Source organism: Sturnira hondurensis, unplaced genomic scaffold (genome assembly GCF_014824575.4).
Source record: "Sturnira hondurensis isolate 20B ecotype Veracruz unplaced genomic scaffold, ASM1482457v3 Scaffold0019006, whole genome shotgun sequence".
In the NCBI taxonomy this organism is placed as follows: Eukaryota; Metazoa; Chordata; class Mammalia; order Chiroptera; family Phyllostomidae; genus Sturnira; species Sturnira hondurensis.
The window spans coordinates 11,765,410-11,784,466 of record NW_028091637.1 but is presented as its reverse complement, the minus strand read 5'-3'; the positions used below and the strand labels follow the sequence as shown (position 1 = coordinate 11,784,466).

The window sequence follows — 19,057 nt, the reverse complement described above, 5'->3', positions numbered from 1 at the left end:
CAGGTATTAATACCATACACAAAGTGAGTAGCTCATTTTATCCAATATGATATCAAAAAATACATTGGCAAATGCCATGCTTAATCAAGTGCAGCTGTATCACTGTCAGTCTGGTACTTCTGTTAGAGAAGAAAATGCACTTAGCGGGGCACAGTTGAGAATTCCTGAGACTTTCTCCTCTTCTCATCCCTCATGGCCACTAAGCGTTATTTCACATTTCCCTGTGCGTTCAATGACCACCCATGTCCTGACTGCTAACAAAAGTATATGTCTTAGTCCCAGAAGTCATTTCTGAGCTTTGTCCATATTTCCAAAGGCCTCTTAAACAATCTCACTTGGATCGATATAAGCCCGGCAAACACAGCACATACAAGTGAGAACTCACGATCTTTCCTTCAAACCTCCTCCATGGATCCCTCATTTGCTCAGATCCCCAATGAACTGCTATTCCCCTAGTTTCCCCAGATAACAATGTTATAGCTTTATGGTTCCTATTTTTCCTTCATCTGTACAACCAATTGATCTTTAATCCATATTTATACTACTCTTCTGGATAATTTCTTCTTGTTTGTGTCCTACTTACCATTTTCATAACCCCCAACTGCCACCTCTATGCCCTCACTCACATCTCAACATGCATTTTCTCTCCACTTCCCGCCTCTGTCTCACCAGCATCAGCATCACCTGGAACTACCCAGAAACACAAATTCTCGGGCACTACCACTGCTGAACTGGACCAGAAACCCTGTGGGTACAGTCGAGCTGTGGCTGGTGATTCTGACGCACACAAGTGTGAGAACCATTGCTAGACATGAGAGGTGATTTCAACCGTCTTTCACTTACACAATATATCCAATGCCAAAATTTCTCTTCCCGCTGAAGCCTCTGAGAGAACAAGAGTCCTAATTACATATAGAGATTATGGAATGTTCTCTTAATCTGTACCTTAATTATTGTCTATATATTTGAAGTAAATCCAGTTTTATCTTTGGCTCTGTATTATTACTAACACATTTTCTGGCAAATACCGGCATATGAATCAACATCCTAGTGTGCCCTAAAACCCCAATTGTTAACGAATGAGCTGCTCCAGCAGTTAGCACACCATGGTTCACAGGCCACATCCAGCCCAACCTCTGTTTCTGTAAATAAAATATTGTTGCAACACAGTCATGCTAATTTGCTTTTGTATTGTCCTTGATTGCCTTTGCATTACCGTGGAAAAGTTCAGCAGTTGCAACAGAGACCATATGGCCTTGTACAGAAAGAGTTTGCTGACCCTTGATTGACACTGTCACTGTGTATTCATTCAACGTATATGAGTATTTATTAAATATGTGCTATTAATAGGTGCTGTTTCAGTCACTGAGGACACAGAGGTCAGCCAAAGGAACAGGCCTCAGCAGTCATGAGACATGTATTTGAATGGTGGGTGATGGTGGCTGACGAGAAACAAACACACAGGAAAATAATGAATGCCATAAAATCAGAAGTGATTTGTGCTGCGAAAAAAATAAAGTGGATGCAATGGTAGAAAGTAACTGTCAGGAGGCAGCACCACTGGTTAAGGGTCAGGAGGGCCTCTCCAAGGAGAGAGTATTAAGCCAAGACCTCAATAAAAGTGATGCAATGATGAAAAGAACAAGATGTGCAAAGTTTTAGTAGAGGAAATGAACTTGATTTGCCCTAAAAACGTAAAGAAGGCCAGTGTGGCTGGAGCAAGGTAAGTGCTGGAAAGATACAAGTGCCTGCTGAATGTTTGTGAGATGCAGGGTCGATGACAGATTGTATGCTTTCATTCCAACAGTGTCGAGTAGAAGGAAGCGATATTGATTAAAGGTCGCTTACTATTCTTTTGTGTTAATGATTTATGTTGGTTGCAGTGCAAGCATAAATGATCTGAACATCAATGGTGAGAAAATTAAGAACTTCTGATTAAATTTTTTTAAAAAAAGACCAAGATTTATGTCCCCTTTAGGTGCAAGGTTGAAATATTGCTCCTTCCTCATCTCCACCTCGATCAGGTTGTTTAAGGTGGCAGAGTCCAACCAGACCTTAGAACTATTCTCTGCCACAAATCTAGGAATGTGAGCAAATACAAACCAAAACAAAACCCCGAAATCACAAAGACTACCAGTGATCACTCAATGTAAAGAGCAGACAACCTGAGAAGAGCAAATAAGTTTTAAGAATAAATACACATCCCCTTCTATATTTCTGAAGGACAAAAACATTGGGTATAGGTGCACAGTGGGGGATGGTTTATTGAGAAAGGGAAAATATGCTAATAAAACATTGAAAATTCTCATTAAGAAACAACAACTACATGTGCCTGCTTTGGCAGGACATATGCTAAAGTTGGAAAGGTACAGAGAAAATGAGCACAGCTCCTGTGTAAGGGTGGCATCAATTCCTGAAGTATTCCATGTTCTTAAAAGTGCGCAAAGGGCTCCAACAGATATTCCTCCAAGGATGATATGCAAATGGCCAATGAGCACATGAAAAGATTCTCAATATTACTAATCATTAGGGGAATGCAAATGAAAACTTCAATGAGATACACCTCACACCTATTACTAGCTACTATAAAAAAGTATGCTAAGAGCCAGGAAATGACAAGTGTTGGTGAGGACGCAAAGAAATTGCAACTCTTGTGTATCAGTGGTTGGAATAAAAAATTATGGTGCAACTGGTATGGGAAAAAAGTATGGAATTTCCTCAAAAAATTTAAAATAGGACTATCATATGATCTATCAATTCCACTTCATGCCAAAAAATTGAAAGCAGAATATCAAAAAGAAAATTATTTACCCACGTTCAGAGCAGCACTATTCACAATAGCCAAGAGGTTTAAATAATCCCAGCATTCATCAATGGATTGATGAATAAACAAAATCTAGTGTATATACGCAATGGAATATTATTCAGCCTTCAAAAAGGAAGGCTGAATAATAAATTTAAATAGAATATAAATTCTGTTATATGCCACAATATAAATGAATCATGAGGACATAATACTGAATAAAACAATCGTGCCACAAAAAGACAAACACTGTGTGACTCCACTGACATAAGGTGCTCAGAACAGTCAAACGCTCAGACAAAATAGAATGGCAGTTGCCAGCAGCATTAGGAGGGAGAAATGGGGAGTTATTGTTTTTTAAATTTATTTTTCAATTATACCTGACATGCTGTATTATACTATATTTGGGTGAACAACAGAGTGATTGGACATTTATATGACTTAGGAATGATCCTCCCAATAAGTCTAGTGCCTGACACCACACACAGTTATTAAAATATTATTTACTATATTCCCTGTGCTTTACTTTGTTTAGTAGGCACAGAGTGTTAGTTTTTTTAGTAAAAAAGTTATCAGGCAAACTGCTAACTTCTCCTACACAGATTCTTACCTTCCTCATTTTGTGTGAGCTGACAGCCAGCAGCTTGAAATTAGCAAAAGGTGGCCATACAGCCATTTATGATTTGAGTGTTTTACAGCTTAAATGTAACTTTGTTTATATTCTTATTTGATACTAAATTATCAATACCACTTTAAAAATAAACAAACCAAAGATCAAGAGACTGCAGACATTTAAGTGGTAGGAATCACCAGTGGAGGAGCTGAACAATTGCCTGTGTCTGCAGGGGTCTTTAACTGGATTCCATGTTACTTCACTATGATTCTTTTCTATTACTTTTATTAGAATCAATCTTCTTCATGCATCTACATGTGCTCTGGAAATGTAGAGAATAAAAGATGCCAATTAATGGGAAGCAGCTATCTCTAAATACATTTAAACAATTTCCTTTCCACGCAGTTCACCCAGAGAGGTCATTCTTTACTGCTCTCCTTAGCACTGACTGTAGTCAAAGACTTCATAAATGGTGATGCTGAGGAAATTCATAGACAAATTTCCCTATTGGTTTATAATTACTTATTTTGTGTGTGCATACGCAGGTTAATTTTTCCTGTAGTGCCTGGTATACGTGGATTCATTACCTGGTTCCGCCACATGCCAAGTACATCAGCCTGAAGATGCAATCAATGCAGTAAGTTTCCTCATCTGTAAAATGATGCCACATAGCTCATGGAATCCAGTTCCAACAGGTAATGGAATAGCATATGTACAAGCATGACAAACAGGAAAATACTACCCAAATGTGGGCTGTAATTGTCATCTAAGTTCCCATAAACCTGGGAGAAAGGACCTTAACCAAGAGAACACAATGAAGACTTTTTATAAAATACTGAAAAATGGGGTTTTCCCATGCATTGTCTATGGAGATAAAACATTCAGAGACTAAACTATGAGGATAAGAGAACTTTTCTTGTCCAGAATATTCAGTGCTCTAGGTCTTAAATTCTTATCAGAAAATATTTCCTCCCTTTTTTCTACATAAGAAATGATACTTTAGAATCACAGAATTCCACAGTTGACTCTAAATATTTCATTTATCTATAACAATTAAATAATGAAAACCTTAATTCCAAGAGCTTCAGTATTACTTACCCTGGAAGATCAGGGTTAAATCTAGATTTTACCCTTTCTGAAGTGTGTGTGTGTGTATATATTCTTAACTAAAATAAAAGAAATATCCACAAAACCTGTCTGAGACATGGATTTGGTTGCAGTATGTTTATAGGGAGGAGATTACAGAAAGCAGAGTGAGGAAGGAAGGATAATGAAACAGGAGAGAAGAAGGCAATGAAAAATGTATGTGTGAGCTAGTGACTATGCTGGACAACTACAGCTCCACCCATCACCCTGGAGCTTGCCCAAGGAGCCACGCAGAATGCATCTCAAAGTGCTCCCTCCAAAGTGAGGAGAGCCAAGGCATGTATCCAATGACTCCTGTCCCATACGGGTTGAGGACTGCCCCCCAGCTGCACCCACATGCAAGCAGATTGGTTTTCTCAGGCTTTAGGGACAATCTGGAAGGTAGAAAAGCACAGAGTCATAGGATGCATTTGTGGGGAGGTGCTGACAGAGCGCTCTGAAAACAAGTAGGTAGGCCGGCTGAATGTGATACAGGCACGAAAAATGTCTCTCACTTTATTGATTGCTACAGGGACTAAGTAAATTGACATGGATGTACTTTAAATGGTGCTTGGCACATCATAAAAGCCATGAATGGCAGCTGGGGTTTTTACTAGACTGAAAGATTTGTTTACATATACTACTAATTGGTAGAGATTTTGCTCTAGCCCCCTGTTGCTTATTCTCTTCTTTCCTATGGCTTCTCTCCTGTTCTCGGTTGCTAAGTACATCTTTCCAGGCTTTTGTACAGACATGTCTCTGTGTGAATGATATCACTTTTTCCTTCCCATTAGCATTTTATAAAATGTATTATCTTGGCTATAGTGTCTTATTTAAATGACAACTCATCTGAAAAACAAGATCAAGTGCTTCGCTCAACTTTGCATATCTGCGAGGACCAGAATGAGTTTATACACAAGAAGATATTTAATAAGTATTACACGTTTCAACCCAGTTCTAAAGCGAATGCCTTTCAGTTGCCCTCACCACCGAGTTTTGCCAGTGTTTAAAACACCTGGCCTTATTACTTCAATGGAAATTTAAATTCATAGCTCCTATTAGCATTGAAGATGGTTTCTAGCCTTGTTTCCCTGGACATTAATAGAAATTTAGATCTGTTAATGAGCTTAATACAGGAAGAATTTTGGTATTCACATTGACTATTGCTGTTCTCTTTGCCTAGGGCTAGAGAGAAAATAGTTGCCAATCCAAACTGGTCAGATAACTTCAAAGATGTTTAATTATACAAAAGCCCATTATCTACTACATAAACAATAAATGCACATTCTGGTGTATTTCGATGCTAAATTTAATTTCTCAGATACAACTTTCTTGGTCTCCTTCTGCCTCACTGATCCATCTAATTCCCTTTTCTGCTTTCTCCTTATTTCATTGGTTTTTAAATTACTGGACAACATCAAGGCTTTGGAGAGATTCTCTTGTAGATCAGCCCACACTTACCTCCAGCCCAGGCCTCTCTCCTGAACATCAGGGGCCATGCACGTAACTGAACATGTTCCCAATATCACTTTGATGGTATGATAAATCACAGAAAAAAGAAACCTAACAATTCATCCCCGACTTTGCATCTCCTTTGCAATGTGACACTGATGGTCCCGTTAAGAGGCTGAGTCTCAGAAGAAGTTTACCAAGTGAAAGACACCAGTCACACATGGTTACTCATTGTAGGGCTTCATGTACAGGAAACCATCCAGAGCAGTTGTGATATAAAATATGCCACTGAATTATTCACAACAAAATTTTAAAAGTATGTGAGATTAACCTCAACTTAAAAAATTGCTTGAGCCTTAGCCAGGGGGTTCAGGTGGTTGGAACATAGTCCCAAACACCAAAAGATTGTGGGTTTGATCCCCTGTTGGGGCACATAGGGGAGGCAACTGATCTCTCTCTCCCCGCCCCCCCCCACACACACACACATCTCCTCTCTCTAAAATCAGTAAATGTAGCCTTGGGTGAAGATTTAAAAACTGCTTCAGTGGGGTCCCATGTCACTCAGATTCACGCTCACAGTCCTTACAAACGCGTGTTCCTGTGGGTGCAGCCTTCACTTGCGAGTCTTCCTCTGGCTCTCTGCTCCTGCCACCCATATTCCTGGGCCACTGCCCAGCATCTGTGCCTCCTGGATTTCTCCTGTCCAGACCGCTTTTTCCCTCCATGTGAGCAGGCTCACTCTCCACTGACTTTCAGCTAGTCAGATAGTAGAAAAGACTTTTTCTTCAATTTTGCTTTTCTGGTCTATTGAGTCTGTATAGTAGGAAGAATCGTAATATGCATAATGTCAAAATGTTGGTAACAACTAGTTCTGTCTGGATAATTTTCTCTGATTTTAAGTAGGTGCATAATAATCGAAGCTGCCAAAACCTCTCGAGAGAAAGAATATGAAACTTTCAAAGACAAACATTCATAAATGGAAGGTAAAGGTCACAAAGGAAGGCTGATTTTCTCACAAATGGTCATACCTTGGTGAGTACAGCAAGTGTTATCAGCAAGTCACTTGCAACAGGTAGTGAACCAACTCTGAACTCAGGGAGAATATCAGGGCTGGTGCCCAAAGGCATCGGGTCTATTCCATTCCTGTGGAGAATAAGCCCAGTTCTCTTCAGGGATCCTCTTTCTGTCTAAAACCTTCCTCTGCCTTCAGGACAACATACGTGGTTTGAGTAGATATGTAGAAGCTCAGTTCTAATTGAACATAAGTGTTACTTTTTACATGTGTCCAGTTTCCCCTTGATTTAAACAGATTCTTAACTGTAATAGAAAAATTTCAATATTGGAAGTAGTTGTTGGGGTATGTTAGAGTTCATATAACACTGTGTACATCAACAGAGCCTTACTTTAATCCCAGGCCTGTAGCTGACCTGAATGGTGATCACCATTCCACCAATGACACCTCTGCACAGACAGAACAGAAACTAATTTCCCTATTCATTTATAATTACTCATTTTGTATATGCATATGCAAGTCAATTTTTCATGAAAAGTACACAGTAGGCCTCGTTTGACATTTAGTCTTTGCTTTAAAATTCCTTTGAAGGAACAGAGGAAAAAATATTTATCAAGATTTTAAACATGCTCTTTACAAATGGCAGGTTTTTTAAAAAAACAATTTAGTTCATCATTGGCTTCTAAAATACAGGAAAAACAACAAATAAATTACTGGAGCAAAGAAGCAAAAATAATTTGTTATGTAACTAGTTGAAATCCAATAAGTGTTTGAATAAATTTAAAAAATAAGGGTTACTTTTGACATAAAAGTTAGGCATTTCATAAATATTTGATGAATAAACAATATAAGAATATAGAGAGTATTCCTGTAATATGTTTCTCTTGAGCAGATACTGGGTTCTCTTGACTTCATTCTTTTCATACATAGTAATTTTCTCTGTGGTATGACTCACTCTCAGAAGCCAACAACAAATATCTATATATCCATCATCCAGTGATGTTAGCCATTCATCCATTTAATCAAGTATTTGTTCAACTAATTTAGTCACTCAGTAATCACTGAATGAACACTGATGATGCCAAGCACTGCTCTGGATTTTGGAAATCAAGGAGCACGGAACGAGCGGTGACAGAACAGCACGACCGTACCCACGGGAGGGGAAGTACAAACCACCGTGTTAGGGGTTAAGGAACATTTTAGCTGCAACCTACAGAGTGAGCAGGGGCTAGCCAAGTGAGAGAGGGATTGGATAGGAAAGGACATTCCAGACAGAAGGAAAGGAAAAACACAGGTTTTGACACATGGAAGAATTGGTGGGAATTCACTCTGACTATAGCAAAAAACAAAACAACCCCCCCCACACAATACTTTGAAGGCTCTGTGTTCAAACTGCACCTCTTTGGAAGCAAAACAAGGGTTGTACAAACCTTTTTGGGGGGGATGTATTCACATTACATTTTTAAAGGTTTTATTAATTTTTAGAGAGAGAGGAAGGGAGGGAGAAAGAGAAGAATAGAAACATCAGTGTGTGGTTGCCTCTCACGTGGCCCTGACTGGGGACCTGGCCCACAACCCAGACATGTGCCCTGTCTGGGAATCGAACCTGCAGCTCTTTGGTTTACAGTCTTTGCTCAATCCACTGAGCTACACCAGCCTAGGGCCACATTACATTTTATTTATACTTCAATTACAGCAGATTTTATAGTGTATTAATATTAATATATCATGCTTCTGTTTGCCTCTAAAATAAACTTTCTTAAATATGGACTCTATATGGAAGTCAGGGAATCCTGAAAAAGAAGACAATTAATAGCTGACAATTAGGATTCAAGTTGGCAATTAGGATTCAAGTCTGTTTACTATTATGACTAGCTCATTTCTTAATTTCTAGACCCTCTCTGCCCACATTGGTCTTCCTAAACAGGTTGTTCTCCATTGACTTCCCTGACCTTTTCTCCTGGGCTGAATGTAAGCTGCTTACAACTCCAGTTTGCAAACCTGACCTGGCTCCCACTAAAATAGGTAAGAGGTGCAGCAGGAAAAGGTAGGCTGCGTAACAGCCATGTGTTCAGTCAGTGCAAAAACACTCCTTCACAGAAGGAGTTAGGAACCTACAAGAGTTTTCTAGTTAAGATACTCAAGTTCTCTTAAGGGTATTTGAGAGGCGAAGAAGGCATCAGAGGCTATGAGAGAGGTGGAGCATGGAGAATGGTTTGGGCTGATGCTCTGTGGAGAATTGAAGGCCCAGGAGTTTATCTCTGAACCGGTGTGAGATGGGCATAGAGATGGACTTCGTGGTGGACTAGACTCAATTGTCCCTTGATGTAGAGCCAGTTTGGGGTCTGGGACTTACACTGCCCAGACTGCGAGAGCTGACACTTAGACAACCTAGAAGCTGTTCTTCCCCGGATGACCCAGCTCGTAACTGCACATTGAAAAGCAGCCTTACACAAATGGCGATGTCTTGAAGTTTCCTGTAGTTGTATGTGGGTTTGCCGGTGACTCTCCATGCAAGCCAAATACCCTTGGTGTGGTTTTTAAATGCCCCAGATGCCCTCCTCCCCCAACTCAGCTTATCCCAGTGCTTTGCTCATGAACTTTGTGCTCCATTTAGACAAAACCATTGCTTCTATCCACAACATCAATTCTTTTATCTGTCCTACACTATTGTACTGGTATGGTTTTCAGTTCTGATTCCTTTTTCATGGACCGCTGTCAACTCCACCTTTGGTAGGAATTTTTGCCCAATGTACTCTGTGTGCTATAGTGCTGTATATAATACACCACTTGTGGTTTCCCCGTCATTCATATACGTTCCCAATAACCAGTGTTTTTAAACTGTATTTTTTTCTGTTTTAACCACAAAATTCACTTACTCAATCATATAAGCTATTTCTTGTCCTAACTCAATAATTAAATTGCTTCCACATTTAGGAATTCATATTAGAATCGTGGGAGTCAAAACTACATTATTAAAAGGAAAACTCTGCATTTACTTTACTCTATAAAATAGGTAAGTCATCAGAAAACTTTAGCACTTGGACAAACAATGGGAGACCCCTGTGAAATGCCTCATAATTTAGTAAATTCACTAGTTAGAGAATGAGAATACTAGGGTCAGCTGTCTTTGTGTTCTGTGTCTCAGGCTGGATGTAGTGACTGGTAAACACCACCAGAGCCCAGGACATATATGTAAAATGATTCTCTGAATGAATGAACTGCTTAGTTCATTAGCATTATATTCTCATTTGAAGCTATGCTTGGGAAGACACAGAACTTCAGGGGAATCTAACGACATCTAAGTCTCTATCGGTGAATATTCTGAGTCATTAGACATCTGGCACAAACCCCCAAACCTTGAATTAAGCATCTGAAATCACAGGCTGCCAAGATGAGATGCCGATATGTGAGAGTATGTGTATAGACCTGCCACGCAAGGGGTGCAAAGCGAAAACTCCCTTAACTGTCTTGCTGGGTCTCATTCAAGAAAAACATAGCTGTTGGGCCCAGAAACTGCCACTGTCCTGCCATGGGAGTCACAGGCACAGGCTGTGTTTGCAGACCTGCTGAAATGCCCTGAATCAAGGGCAGGGCGTCAAAGGCCACGGTGAGAAGTGTGACCACCGGCCTCAGGTAGCACACATATTTCAGGAGAGTGCAATTGTCTCTGCAATCCTTTTGGGCTGCTGCTATCCAGATCATGGACTCTGATGAGAACCATTTCAGCTCCTTTCCATCGAGGACAGCACCACGACCCTGAAACCACTGATTTCTACAGAGAGGACCTGCATAGTCTGCATTTTTAGTCAATCTCAGTGCAGAGCAGTGAGTGGAGCAAGAGCAAGGGTTTGGGAGCCTGTTACCTGGGTTTATGGTCCAGCTTCACAGCTTTCATGCTGTGTGACACTGGAAATGCATGTAAAGGTGTTGTTGATTTCCTTATTTGTGATGCCTAGAGGGTAACGCCTGCCCTGGATGGATGATGTGAGTGGTAGTAACAACAGTCAAGTCAATGTGTCAGATGTTGCACGTGTTTGATCGGGCTGAGCCGTCATTAACATTGAGGAAGTGGTGTGTTTACATGTAAAACAATGAAAATATATAGCGCATCCCCATGGAGAAGCAGTGATCTTTCATCAATAGCAGAGACTGAGAACACTTGAATTGGGCAGCCAGAATACTCTCCATCTCATGAGTGAAACCCCAGGCATCAAGCCCACCAAGGCACACGAGTAGCTTAAGTCACGGCAGTCACATTTTCGTTTGTCCACACGACAGCAAGTGTGTATTGTCTGTCCTTTGAGTTAGTCCTCTGAAATGCTAACTCATCACTGCATGTTCTACCCCTCTGCTCCACTTCAGATTTCCTGACTTTATGTTTTCCGTTTATTAGTAACACATTAGCGCCAACTCAACCAAAAGTTTTTTCATCTTCTTTTCCTAATCTTACTAGTTTTTAATTTGGGCTCTTCCTCTAATTCTCTCCAAAGCCCCTTAGAGCTCAGAGCTAACTAAGGTTTGAATTAGTCATCTGATATTTTGACTACCTTCTTCTTACTCATCTCCAAGCCCCACTGTGTCCATTTCTGCTCTTTTTCTCCAGCCCCACAGTGGCAGAACTATGATGCTCCAGTTCTCAGAATGCGATGTTTTACATGCTGCTTGCTGATTAAATCGGAAAAGACACCTATTAGTCTTTCCAGCATTGAGAATATTTTACGATCGCTGAGATTAAAGGGGAAAAAAATCAATGATCTCTTTCACTAGTGCTTCTGTCTTATTGTTGGATGTTTGTGCCAGTTGAATGGCAAGATGCTGAGTAAGTGTTTTAGCTAAGACCCTTGAGGTCTTGAGAACTTTTATCCCTTTTTTTTCTTTTATTTTTAGTGTGAGACTCCACTTAGAGATTCATGGTCCTTCTTTGATCATTTGCCTTTCTGGTTGTTTTAAGTTTTCCCTGACTTTAAGAGAATAATATTATTTTGGCCCTGGCTGGTGTAGCTCAGTGGATTGAGTGCGGGCCTGCGAACCAGACGATCGCGGTTCCATTCCCAGTCAGGGCACATGCCTGGGTTGCAGTTCCCAGCAGGGGACACATGAGAGGCAACCATACATTGATATTTCTCTCCCTCTCTCCTTCCCTTTCCCTCTAAAGATAAATAAATAAAATCTTTAAAAAGAGAGAGAATAATATCATTTTTAATATTTTAAACAATTATTTTGCTTGTCATAAATAGTAAACTTTTTAAACAAAACAGAACCAATAGTAATCCACATTAAGCCCCCTTAGTCATTTTTAAAACTTGCCATATATTTACATTACTCATGGTGATCTTTAACCTATTTCCAAAATCATGATTAAATCACTTTCTTCAAGTCACTCTGATGAACTTTTCATGACTCACCAGACCTGAAATGATCCAAAGGTCTAAGTGCTTGACTTTCTTGTTTTTCTTTCAATTTCTTTAGTGAGTTGGTGATGGAATAGCCACAAATTCTTATGTTTTGCTTTATTCTTATTGGAGGCACTCTGCCAAGTTTTCCCTAATATTTTTCAGGGGTATCAAATTCTACACTGTCACCTTCCTTTGTAGAAGTTTCTAATACCGTTCAAAGACTCTGCTCTATATTCCCCAATATGCCAACATTCTCTCATTTTCTAAAAATAAGTAAGCACCGATTGGTAAACATGCCGGCCAGTCTCCTAATAACTCAGGATGATGGGATTTTCCATTGATTGCCAACTCAGGAGTCCCCTTATCTTTATGTCGGCTGGAACAGTTTTTGCAATGTCTTCATTACTCTCTAATTGTCTATATATTTTTTGCTTCATTTCTCTTGTTAAAGGCCGATTTAAACAATGAGTCCAATAACTCAGCTGTTTTTGACTCATCATTAATTTCATGCGCTTCCTCATTCATTAGTGAACCTATTTTCTTGTGGTTTTCTTTTCTCTCTGGGCTTTTTATTCTTTTCATTCTTCTCATTTATTTTAACCCTTTGGTCACACTCCATCATGACCACCACTAAGTCTTCCCTAGCAACACGAATAACACCTCAAGAAAAATTTTATTTGGTTCTTTAGGTTCCTTATCATCCCTGAAATAAATGCCTTTTTTTTTTTGTCTCTGAAAAGTTGAACTATTACTGATAGAATTTTTAAATTTTTCTTATGGAGAGGAAATTTATAGGTAGTTTCTTTTTAAAAGTATGATAAAAATACTGTCTTCTGTAGGAAGGCAGCATTAATATTTTTAGCTAAAGTTTTAAAAAAGATTAAATGCCTATAAACAATTGATTTTTTTAGTAAAGTTATTTTCACTTCATACATTAAATTTCTGTAGTTCAAGAACCTTCCTACCTCCCACATGGGCCTACTCTTATTTTAGAAGACAATTTGTCTAAAATTAAAAAAAAGTCATTACGTATTTCTTATTCCCTTGTGACACGTACAGTTTCCCAAACATTAAGATAATTTTTATAATAAATGAAAATATCAATAAGAAAAATAAAATAAAACATGCTCTTAAAATCTTATTGTTTGAATACAAATCAAGTGTTCAGCTCAGTAATTTTATGTGTATTTCTGACTTTATGAGAAAATAGCCTAAGTTAACTACTTCTTATATTCACCATGGTCATTGCCGAGGGGTTGGGTNATTCATTAGTGAACCTATTTTCTTGTGGTTTTCTTTTCTCTCTGGGCTTTTTATTCTTTTCATTCTTCTCATTTATTTTAACCCTTTGGTCACACTCCATCATGACCACCACTAAGTCTTCCCTAGCAACACGAATAACACCTCAAGAAAAATTTTATTTGGTTCTTTAGGTTCCTTATCATCCCTGAAATAAATGCCTTTTTTTTTTTTGCCTCTGAAAAGTTGAACTATTACTGATAGAATTTTAAAATTTTTCTTATGGAGAGGAAATTTATAGGTAATTTCTTTTTAAAAGTATGATAAAAATACTGTCTTCTGTAGGAAGGCAGCATTAATATTTTTAGCTAAAGTTTTAAAAAAGATTAAATGCCTATAAACAATTGATTTTTTTAGTAAAGTTATTTTCACTTCATACATTAAATTTCTGTAGTTCAAGAACCTTCCTACCTCCCACATGGGCCTACTCTTATTTTAGAAGACAATTTGTCTAAAATTAAAAAAAAGTCATTACGTATTTCTTATTCCCTTGTGACATGTACAGTTTCCCAAACATTAAGATAATTTTTATAATAAATGAAAATATCAATAAGAAAAATAAAATAAAACATGCTCTTAAAATCTTATTGTTTGAATACAAATCAAGTGTTCAGCTCAGTAATTTTATGTGTATTTCTGACTTTATGAGAAAATAGCCTAAGTTAACTACTTCTTACATTCACCATGGTCATTGCCGAGGGGTTGGGAGTGGGCGCCCACATGCAGGTTCTTCCATTTCCTTCCCATCAGCAAACTTGAAATTGGTTGTGTTTTATGCTGATACCAGCATAGTAACATGAAAGAGAAATGAAGCTGAAATTAGCCTGACCTGGACTTGTATCCAAACTGTTTTGTTTCTAGGTGTAAGCTGTAGAACAGTTTACATGAACTTTTTGAGATTCCTTCTCCTCTGTGATGTGAGGATTATTAGTATTCAGTCACAATGAAGTATATTGTGAAGCTTAAAACAAGAATTTAACATATGAAAACTTGCATCAAGAAATATTTTTTCTTATTACAGTTATTTTGTCCACTGATTTTGTACGCCCCATGTCCTTTAGCCCATGGTACTGTCTTTTGAGATAGCAGAATACTGAGAAATAATAATGAAGTAGGTAAAGCATATAGGAAATGTAATTTTCTTGTGTTGTTAATCTGTCAGTCACCAAGTTAGGTCATCGAGACATCAGAATTAAAGCTACAAAAGATGTTAGAAACAGTTTAATCCAACTCTCATTTTCTAGGTGAGGAGTAACGCCTAGAATCAGCATGTTCACCCACCCTATGATCTCTAATTTGCTACTGAATTCCAGAAGGAGCTAGATAGGACAGGGTTTCTATGACAGTACAAGCCCTAAATTGGTGATAAGGCTACCACAGACTCTTCAAGTCATTGCTATAAAAATTCATTCCAAGCCCTGGCTGGTATAGCTCAGTGGATTGAGCACAGGCCTGTGAACCACACGATCGTGGTTCGATTCCCAGCCAGGGCACATGCCTAGGTTGCAGGCCAGTTCCCAGCAGGGGACTCATGAGAGGCAACCCTACAGTGATATTTCTCTCCTTCTCTCCCTCCCTTCCCCTCTAAAGATAAATAAATAAAATATTTTAAAAAATTCATTCCAATGAGACATTAAGACTTTTCATGCATAGTTGAATGAGTCACAGACATGCAGTATCATAATCTACAAGAGTTTTACTCATAGTTTGTTTTGAAAGCGCTATTTCTATAAAAAGTTACAATACACACAGAGAGACTGCCTTAACTACAAAACTTTGGAGATGTTGAACTAAACTAAGTCATACAAGTTCGCTATTAGCTTTTGAAAGCTGTGGCCTTCTTTAGAGAACCGTGCCAATCTGTGTGTGTGAGTGTCCTGGGCGCAGCACAGTGCTGTCTTGTGCACAAAGTTAATTCACCATAAACTGAGAAACACAAAAAATCATCTTTGTTCTTTCTGCACAACTTTAAACATTGGCTTATCTTGTCAGTGGATTATTAGAGTCAAAAAAATCAATGAAACAGAGTATTTGACATGAATACAAGTAAGAACATATAGAAGCTTTTGAATACGTTTTTAGACTTTCCTACTAGTCATTTTGGTATTATGACGAAACTGCCCCGTCATCTTAAAATATTCTGACTGCATTGAACTTTTAAAAATCCATCTACAAAAAAAAAAGTGAGGCTAAAGCTTTCACTTTTAATCTCTTGACATTTACAGAGCACGACGACGTGGCTGTAATGAACCACCGTTGATCGTTTTGTGTAACGTGGGGAGGCATCATTAATTTATGATAACAAGGGGCGAGTTGTCAGGCTTTTCCCAAACTGATAAGGTGAAGTCTAATTAGTGATATAACTGTTTTATTTTCCTTAGTCATGAGCTCCTGCTAGGGGGGTTATTGCAAAAAGTTTCATTTTTTTAATCTAAAAAATACATCCAATGCGAGAGACAGTTGTTTCTCCCAGACACATGTTGGTTTTCACACCACAGGACATAATTGAAGGAGTTTGTGATTATGTAGCTTTTTTATTTTTGGAGGTCAAACAACTCTCCCATAACCTAATGTACATTACCTGTATGTGCTTCTTTCTTTTCAGTTATGGATATTCATAAATATAATATGAACTACTGTACATTTCTACTACTACCCAGTCAATGTTATGCGTGCACTTGGGATGTTTTGAATAACCAGTGATTAAATTCCTCATGACTTGGTACTGGTAGGTGGGCATGTGGGCAGTAGGTATCGCCAAGTTTCAGATTGTCAGCATTCTCATCAGTGTCTAATATTCTGCCTCCACAAATAAAAGGATACATTATTAAATTCCTTTTTGGCAGCTCTTTCCTTAGGAGCAGTACGATTCTTCTACCCTTTTTGACAGGATCTCATTTCTATTCTTTTCAACAGTCCCACTGACCTCCTTCACACTCTCCAGTGCAGCTGAGTTTCACTTGGCTACTGATCTCCCCATCTCCATACATTAAAGATGAATTTACACTTTTTTCTTACAGCGCTCTGAAAATAATTGCAAAAGCTTTGACTCCATAATCAAAAATGAGCAGCTTGATCACATAAAAGCTAATTGCTAAAAACCACTACACACGGAGATTCAAAGTCAAAGGGAGGACAAACGGAGAACTCTTCAGGTGCAGCCAGAAAAAAATATTTTCTAAGCAGACCCATGGAAAAGTTGATTACCTGCAGCAATTCAAAACTCCGGCCTCATCAACCTATTGTTTTCTAAGCCTGTTGAAGTCCTATTATTCAGTCTGCTGAGTTTTTTCATTATAGGTAACCAATGTGTCATTCCTATTTAATAACAGTCTCCTTCAATTTCCCTTTGCAATTAAAGTACCTGATCAACGATTTAATTGTGGGAATTTAAAAAAAGTAATGTAGGACAATATTTAGCAGCTAATTTTAACAAATAAAAGATATGTCTATAGTCAAAAGCAAGTACAGAGTTCTCTGTTATTTATAAACATTTCCAGTGTAGTCTATGTGATAATCACGCCTTTTGGGGTGTAGATTTAACCACAAAATATGCGAAGAGAGTAACAGTTTGCTGTTTGCTCCCTCAAGTGCAGCTTGATCACCTGGAAGCTCTGAACAGCAAATGTTTGCATCCTTATTGCAGAGAAGAGAAACTCCCTGCTTGAACCTCCCTTCCGTACCGACGCGTCCCCTGCTGACTCACACACCTTCTTCAACACTCAGTTCTGCTGCCACCTCTCATGGAAACCTTTCTCTCACTTCTGGTCAGATCACAGATGCCATTTTGATTTCTCAGTAGAGACCCTGGGCTGCCCGTTACTAAACCAACCCACAAAACATCAGCTTCATTTGCTTCTCTGTTTCCCACACTGAACTCTGAGATTGTTGAGTACACACACTGTAATGTCTACCCAATCTTCTCAACACCAGTTATGTGTGTAATAGAAACTCAATGCCTACTTTTGGAGTGAGGGTGATGGCCCAAAATCACATGGTGAGAAAGATGGCTCTGGGGCCAGCTCTTCACACAGACAATTCAACTCAACTGTGAACATGTTAAATATATATTATTTAGCACATTGTGTAGGAGCCATTTTGAAAAAATGATATATATATGTCTAGACTCACAAAGAAAATAAAGAATCCTCTCACCATTATTCATAAACTCAAGCAGTAGAAAAATAATATAAAGGCATGTCTAAATTACAGCTTCACGAAGCAGTTTTCTCTCTGAATTCCTCTAGTCATCCGTGCAGGAGGGCAGAGACCTCCTAATGCTCATCTGATCTAGGTATGATGTCTTATGGCTTTTCTTTTTGTCCACAAATGTATAGCAAATATCCATGTCTCATGATCAGTGATAAATGTTCATACACTAATGGGCGCTTAAAGTTTTCAGTTTCATAGAAGTAGTAGAATCTGAACAGATTTGGTAATAATTCATGATAAAATTCTGTAGAACATACAAGGAAGGCACAAATAAGGGAATTATCAATGTTATTAGGGTCAGGGGAGAAACAGAAATATTTTATAGAGGAAAGAATGGTTGAATTTAAACAAAAGATCACTAACACACATATGGGAAAGAGAATTCTTAGTAATGTGGCAAAAGCACAAATTTATTTTAAAAACCTTTATTTAATAAAGAAACTTGAAGGAGAAAGCTTGAAAAGCTTCTATACACCCAAAGGACAGATGAGCACAAACTTGAAAACAAGGTTTTTCCCCAAATTTCAGTTTTTGCCATACATTTTGGTTTAGTGCTAACTTTCATATAAATATTAACATAGCATTGAATTATATGGTGGGCAGAAGGTTTTAAATAGATACCACAAATATATTCCTTTCTGATCCACAGAATTGTGAATATGATGAGATATCATTCCTGTGAGTATACTGTAAAATGGGAACAATTCCTTAAAAAATGGAAGGTGTCAAAACTTACAAAGGATGGAACAGAAAACTTAAATAGCCCTATGTCTAGTACATAAATTGAATCAATAAATAATAACCTTCCAAGAAAGCACCAGGTTCATATGGGTGCATTGGTAAATTCTTTCAAACATTTTAAGAAAGAAATTATACCAATTCTCCACAATCTATTTCAGAAGACAGATGAACATAAATACTTCCAAATTTATTCTGTGATATTGATATTATCCAAATCTTCAAACCAGACAAAGATATTACAAGAAAAAAAGCTACAGACAAGTATCTTTCATGAGCATAGATGCAAAAATTCTCAACAAAATATCAGCAAATTGAATGCAAAAAAGGCATAAATATACTGCAAGTTGTATTTATCTTAGGTATGCATGGCTGATTCAACACTCAAAAATCAATAACTATAA

The 19,057-nt window shown here is 38.2% G+C and overlaps 1 non-coding gene across 1 annotated transcript; it reads left to right on the top strand.

Annotated features, from left to right (window-relative positions):
• The first annotated feature begins 2,330 nt into the window (after nucleotides 1-2,330).
• Nucleotides 2,331-2,433, top strand: LOC119004125 (U6 spliceosomal RNA). The gene has a single exon (XR_005070120.1). It is a non-coding gene; the product is annotated as a U6 spliceosomal RNA (small nuclear RNA).
• The last annotated feature ends 16,624 nt before the right edge of the window (nucleotides 2,434-19,057 follow it).